Here is a 10,020-nt window from a genome sequence, read left to right as displayed (position 1 = left end):
CCACCATAAATCCAATTTTTCATGGATTTGGGCCATATCCAGCTTGTTTTATTCGGTAGAATGTAAACCTTGAGTTTGTACCCATTATGATTTTTCAACGGATTTGTTTCGAGTTTTTACGATATACCGCCGACTTACAGTCGACCAAAAAACACATTTTTCATTTTTATCAAGATGCTGCGCTGTCATTACTTATCCAATCATATTGATCTGTATGGCAAAGTTCAGCTCTGATCTATTGACTTTAAAATAAAACGAAAACTGGCCCAATCGGGTGAATATCTGCCGAGATATAAGAAGAAATTCGAAAGAAGTCCGAAATTTAACATTTCGAAGTTTAAAAAATCTTTACAAAAAAACTGTGCCATCGAAAAAAAAAGTAGTGATATTTTCGTTATCTAGGGGTCCAGGACAAACAGAATTTGCCATCAATTGCTGGGGAGCACAACAAGAATATTATTTTGTAAACTAGTAAACTAGATTCCCATTTGGAAGTAGTATAACCGTTACTCTTGAAATTAATTGACATTGATAAGATTGGTCATGTTATTATCCAATCTTTAACCCAGAAAGGCCAGAAAGCCAACCTCAGGGGTAAATCTGTATCTTAGTTCTTGCATATTTTTATACCCGTTACTCGTAGAGTAAAAGGGTATACTAGATTCGTGCAAAAGTATGTAACAGCTAGAAGGAAGCGTTTCCGACCCCATAAAGTATATATATTCTTGATCAGGGTCACTAGCCGAGTCGATCTAGCCATGTCCGTCTGTCCGTCTGTCCGTCTGTCCGTCTGTCCGTCTGTCCGTCTGTCTGTCCGTCTGTCTGTCTGTATGAACGCTGAGATCTCAGAAACTACAAAAGCTAGAAGGTTGAGATTTCCCACACATATTCTTTGGCTTCCTACGCAGCGCAAGTTTATTTTAGCCAAGCGCCACGCCCCCTCTAACGCCCACAATCGCCCACTAACGATTTTAAAATGGGTCCTGCGCCCACATCTTTAAAGATTTCCGAAAAGTATAAATGCAATTTTGTTGTGTATATTTATACCTATCGAAATGTAGAAGACATTTTTCAAATCGGACCATTCATTAAAAAGTTATACGCTTTATAAATTGTCAACATATATCTATCTCCCTCGCACTCCCTTTAGCTGAGTTACGATTATTAGTCGGGACACCAACCCGACACAGCGTTCGCACTCCCTTTAGCTGAGTGACGGGTATTAGATAGTCGGGACAACAACCCGACTATAGCGTTCTCTCTTGTTCGGTCTGTGCAGCGGCAGAGAGCACCCACAGATTGAAAGTATGGCGACGGTGTCTAAGCTCGGCAGCGTGTTAATCACACTTAATCTCATTTTTATTTCTGGGTCAGCATCTTTATTTATTTTTTCCTCCCTGTCCCTGTCTCTCTCGCACTCCTAGTGCTGTCTCATGCAAAACGGGCTAGACGCTGGGCCACGCCCACTACCGAAACACCGCCTTCGTCGTCGTTGCCTTTTCCTTTGCTTTGCAATGCAGCCATGCCGTAAATATCCTTGACAAATCTTTTTGCCCTTTCGGCGCGCCGAGCGCAAATAAAAAGACATTAATTCGTTGTCGTTGTCGCTGTTGTTACTGCTGCCGCTGCTTGTGCACTTTGAAAAACAATGCGAATATATAACGCGAATATATAACGCGAATATAATGCGAATAGAACTACATATCAGGGTTCGGAAAATGACACACAAAGTACTATACAAATGTATAATACATGAAAATGATTGATACGCACAGTGTACTATTCCTTGTGTATTATACATGTGTGAAATAAAATGTGAAATATTCTATTTAAATAAAAGACACGAGAAAAATACATGTATTTTATACGTGTATGTTGTTTTTGCTTTGGGTTTGTGTCTTTGCTAATTGTGTGTACTTTGTTGTTGTGGAATAACTGTTTACTTAGTAGAATTGACAATTTTGCTGGTTGGGTCCTGTTTGACAATTATTGCAGTTGATTTTACCAAGTTTTTTTTTTGTGTGTAGAGGTCCAACTCTACCAGAAACTATCTTGGTGTATTTTGTCTGTAAACTAGTGTTATCAACACACATCTATCCATTCTAAAATTTTTCAAATCGGAAAATTCAATAACAAGCATTGCAATGGCTTTATTGGTGCTATTGCTATTGGTTATTGGCAGGGACTGAAAATAAATTTTATTGTCGTTTGTTTCTTATAAAAAAAATCTTGCGCAAAGAAGAGTCCTGAAAATGTTTAAATAGGCCAATATTTTTGTTAGCCATTGTAGTTAACGTATCCGCAATGAAGTATGCAAAGTTTTAAGTTTGGTGCAAAACAAAAATATTAAAAAATAAAATATTAAAAAAAACATAAAAAAGAAAAAGAAAAAAAAAAAATATTAAAAAAAAATTTTTATGGTACAGATGTATATACACAATGAAAACAGGTAGAATATTTGTTGATCATCTCAGTGAATTACCATTTTTAGCAGTGCACTGTGTTGCTATTGCCGTTATTGTTGCTGCCTTGGGTGCGTTTGCTACTCCCCTCTGCCATTTTCCTCCTGTTTCGCTTCTTGGGCTCCTCCTTTTATGGGCCAGGTAATTTACGTAACGAACCTGACACTTTCTAATTTATGGCGTCGTGCGGGGTGGCGTTGTCTTTGAATTTTTCGCTGTCTAGGCCGCACTCGCGAACCTGGTCTTAAGCTGTTGCCACCATCACATTCCCCATTTCCTATTTCGCCTCCCTGGGATGACGGCTGATTATGACCACGATAAAATGCCGTCGGCGCTGTAGTCGGTCCCATGAACTTAACAGGTGATTAGCGGAGGATCAGGATGTGTGTTTTGGAGAGGGAGCACTGTCAAGTGTTTGCTGATCTCCATGGCAAGGGGATAATGCAAATGGCCAAGTGTCACAGCAACAGGCATTTCGCCGTCTTCCAAGCCAATCATAGAAATTTTCCGGTAAAATCGACCTATGGCCAATGGCGACTAGGCAACAAAATAATGGCAAATTGCCCTAAAAATACGGGTGAATTAGTCATACATTTAGGGCGAATTTTCGTAGATCTAGGGCGATTTTTCTATTTTTAAAGGTAATTGCCCTGATAATAAGAAATGAGACCTTTAAACTAAAGGCATTTTCCCTTAAATCCAGGGGGATATTTCTTATAGGACTTATAGGCGAAGTGCCCTGGAAATCGGAAAAAGTAACTTTAAACTAAAACTGTCTTTTTCATAAATCTAGGGTGTTTTTCTGGATTTAATGGCAAATTGCCCTAGAAATAAGAAAAAACATCTTTAAATTAAAGGCACTATTAAAATAGTTACGAGTATTTTGTTTTTGCTTTGGGTTTGTATCTTTGCTAATTGTGTGTATTTTGTTGTTGTAAAATTACTATTTACTTAGTAGAATTGACAATTATGCTGGTTGGGGCCTCTTTGACAATTATTACAGTTGATTTTACCAACAATGGTAAAATAGTGTCATTTACCATTTTTTTTAACCAGTGAAAAATATAGCATCCATCGAGGTAAATGTTTGATTGTGCATAGTGTTATTGTTAAATGATTATATTAAATGCATCTATCATGGTACTACAGCGTGAAAAGCTATAATAAAAGAGCATGGTCTTACCTTCGGCTTGTGTACGACCACCTAGGAATATATCCACACGGACCAAGGCTCGCAGCTGTTAAATTAACAATTGTGGGACTAAGCCGCTTTTGGCACTTAACGGCAAACAGATCAACACTTTTTGACCACCTCACCGCCGTAGCAGAGAGCTTCCCGGCTTCGACACTTTATGACGTCCATTAGCCGACGACGACGGCGCAGGCTGCCCATTAAGCGGATTCCCATTATTCTCATTCAATCTGTGGACCCAGCGGCCAAGGGCAACAGTTGTCCGTCGAAATGTCGGCAAAATATGTAAAAACATTTGTATACTCGCCTGGCAAATAAAAAAGCCTGTGCCAGTAGCTGACAGTGCTGTGAAAAAGTGCGGTAAATGTAACCAAATCCGCACCTAATATGCAAATTTAATGAAGTAATTCAAAGGGTCGCCGGCCCGGCCACATTCCAAGCATTTTATTTCAATTTGGTTCCCTATTTGACCAACACCTTCGCAAGCCCCCCGAAAAACAGACACACACCCTGGAATGATTCACGCAATTTGCCACACTTTTTTGTCAAGCGCCAGGGGAAATCCTTTGGGAAGGAGAACACTGAGTTTGGGGTTTAAAGGCCTGGACCCAGACACAACGCAGTATGGTGCCAAGGACCATTTTGGTTGGCCGAAACCATTATTAAGAAATCGGTAAAACAAAAGCTTTTGTTTTTTGCTTGCATTAATATAAGATCAATCTGAAAATTTTTGTAATAGTCAATATCGTTGCATCCTAAGCCAGCATTTATTTGACGAAAATTTTTATTGGCGAACGCAAAAGTAATAGTTAATCTTCAAAATTGTAAAATAGAATCTCTATTTTATTGTGAGTCACAAAAAAAAACAAGAAAGGAAGCTAGCTTCGGCCAGCTTATATACCCTTGCAGATCATTCCTATTAATTAACAAATCGCAAAAATGTTCAATCTTCTATTATTTCTCATTAATTTTCCGATCGTTCCTATGGCAGCTATATGATATAGTAGTTCAATTTTGGTAAAATTAAAACAAAAATTCGGAAATATTTAAAAAAAGTCATATCCTAGAGTATAAAAGAATACAATAAAAACCAAGGATCAATCATTTTTTTCCTATTAATTTGCATTTAATTTTCCGACCGTTCCTATGGCAGCTATATGATATAGTGTTCCGATTTTTTCTAAATTTTATTCGAAATTCATAAATTTGAGGGTTTTTTCTACACAAGCTCTTTATTCTTAACCAATATAGGTAATAAACATTTGAAAAAAATCGATAAAAAGTGTGTAATTGTCCAACTCCACAGCCGATGGACGATGATTCCTAAAGAACTCAAGAAACTATAGATGATTTTTGGGGCTCAGGCCCCTCTTCGATACTATTACCCAACTTCCCATGTTTGTTGGGGTTTTTAATTTGGGAAGGTTCGCTTTCGGTGTAAAATGGACCAAAGCTCTGGAAATGAACTAAATTTTTTGTCATTTTGTCGCTAAGACAATAGTTCAGCAGGTGGCGAAACAAGCCCAATGTGATGGCATAAAAATAACGAACAGCATAGAAATTAAGAGTTAATTGCGTTGCTATTAAATTAAATTGCCGAGCTTCGTTCAAAGGGCAACGGTCAGACAGTGGACAAAGAAATACTGGAGAACCGGGAATGAATGAAAAAAAAACGGGCAAAAGGATACTCTCGACCATTAAGATGAATGTACATTGTGTGCAAATGAAACAAAATGTATTTTCAGTTCATTTATATGGCATGGAGGTTAAATGCCAAATCATTTGTAAACCCTAAATGCAGTAAGATGGGTGCAATTTAAAATCGGTCTCATAGTACCTTTGGCAATGATAAATGTTAATTTACAAAAAGTCGTCCTGCGATTGCAATTAATTTGGATAGGACTCCTACCCAACAAATTAAAATAAAACAACATTTTTGTAACCATAGCACGTAGAGTATAAGAGAATATTGCGTTCGTTGAAAACTGTGTACACACACAAAATTTACACATGAGGATCAATTTGATATGCGCATGGTAAATTTGTGTTTTAATACACATATTTTTTTTAAATCGGTCTCATAGAATGAATGCAAGGAAACATGTTTGTTTCTCTATATATGTTTACTGAACGTATTTAATTTCTTAGTTCTAGAGGTTGCCATGACTTATTCAAAATTTGACAACATTTAGGAGTATATGATTCTGTCTCTGTTGTATACGGACGTGTTTTACATTCGCTCCCACATTTATTCGCTCAGTGTCGAAATTTTTGATTTTTATATTCCCAAAGTTTTCATTCTCAACTCGGTTAAGCCCGCCGTTTGAATGCAAATTAGTGATTTGTGTTAAAACCATCGTCTTTATAAAGATATTGAAAAATAGTTAACGACGCGAGTGCATTGTGCATTGTTGTTGTTTTTTATTTACATTGTCGTTTTGGAGCTCTCTCGCACCGTTTGCTCTGCTCATCTCCCAACTTCAGTCACCGGCTCTCATTTTCGAGTTAACGGTTCTTTGCTGATTTGGTCCTATCGAACTCTTTCTGTCCTCTTATCGCGCTCATAGCCACACAGCTGTTTGTTGGCACTCATCTAAAGCTTTCTGTTTACATTTCTCTACCTTAAGGCTCATTCCACGTGAAAAGTGACAGGCCAATTTGGGTCAAATCTCAGAATCAATCGAAACTTTTTTTTTCGATAGAGGATTGAAATATAAAGATCGGTTTTTATTTTTTTTTTTAACTCTTACTGTTTATTAAAAAAAAATAATTTTCTAATTAAGCTCCGATTTTTCAGTTATGCATCACTTGAGACTCGTTTGAGTTATTTCAATATTTGGTATGCAACTTTGTGGGATATGTTCATGTCTTTCAGAAAAATAATTTAAAATATTTTTAATTTTAAAATTAAGTATTTTTTAAGAGAATTTAAATTTAAAAAAATTCTGTACGCCGGAATACACGCGGTTTCCGAATAAAAAAATTATCCTCATATTGCTTCATCAATTCTTCACGAAGTGGTAAAATAAAATTTTTGTATTTGCAAGACCTACTAGTAAAGACAACGATTTTAGTTTAGCAACTTTGCATCAAGCAACAACAGCGCAACGTGAACATATCCCACAAAGTTGCATACCAAATATTGAAATAACTCAAACGAGTCTCAAGTGATGCATAACTGAAAAATCGGAGCTTAATTAGAAAATTATTTTTTTAAAATAAACGGTAAGAGTTAAAAAAAAAAAAATAAAAACCGATCCTTATATTTCAATCCTCTATCGAAAAAAAAAGTTTCGATTGATTCTGAGATTTGACCCAAATTGGCCTGTCACGTTTCACGTGGAATGAGCCTTATACATTTTACATTTTTATACCCTTGCAGAGGGTATTATGATTTCAGTCAGAAGTTTGCAACGCAGTGAAGAAGACGTCTCCGACCCCATAAAGTATATATATTCTTGATCAGCATCACAAGACGAGTCGATCTAGCCATGTCCGTCTGTCCGTCTGTCCGTCTGTCTGTCTGTCCGTCTGTCCGTCTGTCCGTCTGTCCGTCTGTCTGTTTCTACGCAAACTAGTCTCTCAGTTTTTGAGCTATCGGGACGAAACTTTCGCAAAAGTCTTCTTTCTATTGCAGGTAGTATATATGTCGGAGCCGACCGGATCGGACAACTATATCTTATAGCTCCCATAGGAAGGATCGGAAGAAAAAAACTTTAAAAAATTCTAGCTTTGGTGTTTTTTGAAATATTACCTTCTACTTTTGGGGATGTTATTTTTTAAATATTTCTGAATTTCGAATTAATTATTTCAAAAATCGGACTACTATATCATATAGCTGCCATAGGAACGATCGGAAAATTAATGGAAAAGTAATAGGAAATAAATTCTAGCTTCTTTGGTTTTTATTGTATTATCTTCTACTCTAGGATATAACTCTTTTTAAATATTTCCGAATTTCAATTTTAATTTGATCAAAATCGGACGACTATATCATATAGCTGCCATAGGAACGATCGGAAAATTAATGAGAAATATTAGAAAATTGAACATTTTTGCGATTTGTTAATTGATAGGAATGATCTGCAAGGGTATATAAGCTTCGGCTGGCCGAAGCTAGCTTCCTTTCTTGTTTATCTTACTTTAACTAGTAACAATGTCTGCTTGCTGTGTTGTTGGTTGCCAATTTACTGGCAAAATCACATCTCGTCAGCCGATTGTTAATTGCTGGTTATGTGAGAACATTGCGCAAGCTAAATGTGTTGACTTTGGGCATAGTGCGGCACGTGCTGGATTTACGGACTTATTTAGTCGGTTTAATAAAATAATAATAAAATCATGTTTTTAAATTTAAGAAAAGTTTTTCATAAAATTCTGTTTCTATGGTCTTTTTTCCTAGATTCAAAAAATCAATTTCTAAAATCAGAAAATTTTCTAAAATTAAGAAAAAATTTCATTTTTTGTCGATTTTCTAAAATGTAGGAAAAAAATTGTTGAGTGTATATTAAAGGTAGAAAGAAGCGTTTCCAAATCTATAAAGAACATATACCCTTGATCAGGATCTCTAGCCATGTCCGGCTGCCCATCTGTTACTTTGTGCCAGGCCCCTTTCAACGCCCACAATCGCTTACAACGCTAAGCATACATATATCTAGCATACATAATATCTATCCATCCATAGTGAAGATACAGAGTTGAAATGAAAAGGCAATATTTTTCAAAAGTGAAACTATCAAATACAAATATTTCCAAAAAATTAATATTTTAGGACGAGGTTCCCCCTGAAGCAGAGTTCCAGGGTTCCCCAAAATTACTAACTGTCACAATAATTTAGTGACGTTTTCCACTCTTTAACACCTACATCGATTCTGAATTGTGAAATAAATAATGGACATATAGGCAAGTTCCTTCGGATTCCGCAGGATTCGAGCGCAATCATTCAGGCATCGACTGACATTCATTTGGTTTATTCTCGTACGCCCACCGCAATTATGATAATATGATGTGCACATGTCAGACCAAAATTCATACGCCATGTTGGCGCGCTGGGCAACAACCAATACACGCACACCCCCCACACGCAAGCACATATATAGACACACCCACACAGAGACGTTGACGGGCCCTCTCGTGTATGCAACATAATTGAAAGCTGCATGCGTCAACATAATTTTCTGACAACTTTAGTTAAGCATGTAAATTAAGTTAAAAATAACGATGACATTGGTTACATAAGCGCAAATGCATGCACAGGCAGCGGGGCGGTGGGAGGTTGTCGTTGAGGAGTGGTATGCGAGTGGGCGGGCCACTCCTTTCTGCTCCTGCTTGCACATTTTTCTTTTGGCCCAGGCACTGGCACGACTGCTCGTAATTGGAGCGTGGAATATCACTCTTCATGTTATGACATTTTTTCGCCAACAGCGAATTAATTGTACACCGCGAGAAACTGTAACAATATGTATTATGAATTAGTCCCGACACAAGCAGCTGCTGTGACACTGAACTATTCAACCAAACAATTCTCATCGCTATAAGTTCCGAAAATCTAAATGCCTAAAAATGTTACTTCTCGAAAAAATAAAATAACGCTTCGGTCAGAAGCTTTATTTCTGCATTCTTATATTTTTTATTTTTATAGTTTCAAACCTTTTATTAACGTTTGAAGTAAAAAAAAAACAAAAAACCGTATATTTATGTGATCCACTGTAAGTCAAAATTATTTTTTAACAAAAAACAAGAGAGAACGCTATTGTCGGGTGGGTGTAAAAAAAAAAATTTTTGGTTAAAAATTTTTTTTAAATCTTAATTTGTTTTAATTTTTAAGAAATTAAAAACTTGTTTGTTTTAATAAATTTTATTTTGAAAGGAGAGGTTTTAGAGGAGTTAGTGCAAAAGACATGAAGTCCATTGGATTCATATAACCGGAGATACAGATTTTCAGATTTTTCTTCGTCTTTTGGGATATACCTGCAAGAGTGGTCAACCAATTTTGGTAATCCTTTGTAGAAATGTAATGTTTTTTTGAAAAATATAACCCATAGAAATACAAATATGTTTTAAGTATCTTCTCTCACTCGAAAATTCTCTGACTTCGAAAAAGAGAGGAAGAAGCAATAAAGCGACTTAAATCACGTGAGGGAAAGATACCTTAATATTACATTTCATTCCAAGTCAAAATCGATACCACATAACATAAAATCGATCATCGTTTCACATTAAGTTTTAAGTTTCTACAAAATTGTTAGATTGCTCTTCATTGCCAAACCAATGGTATCATTTTAAAACATAAAGTGTCAATGGTATTTTTCTGGTCCTTATTAAGTTTTTTTTTCATTTCTTGCAGTGCATTTATCTGGCCTGCGACTC

Source organism: Drosophila takahashii, chromosome X (assembly GCF_030179915.1).
Source record: "Drosophila takahashii strain IR98-3 E-12201 chromosome X, DtakHiC1v2, whole genome shotgun sequence".
Taxonomy (NCBI): domain Eukaryota; kingdom Metazoa; phylum Arthropoda; class Insecta; order Diptera; family Drosophilidae; genus Drosophila; species Drosophila takahashii.
This window is presented reverse-complemented; position numbering follows the sequence as displayed.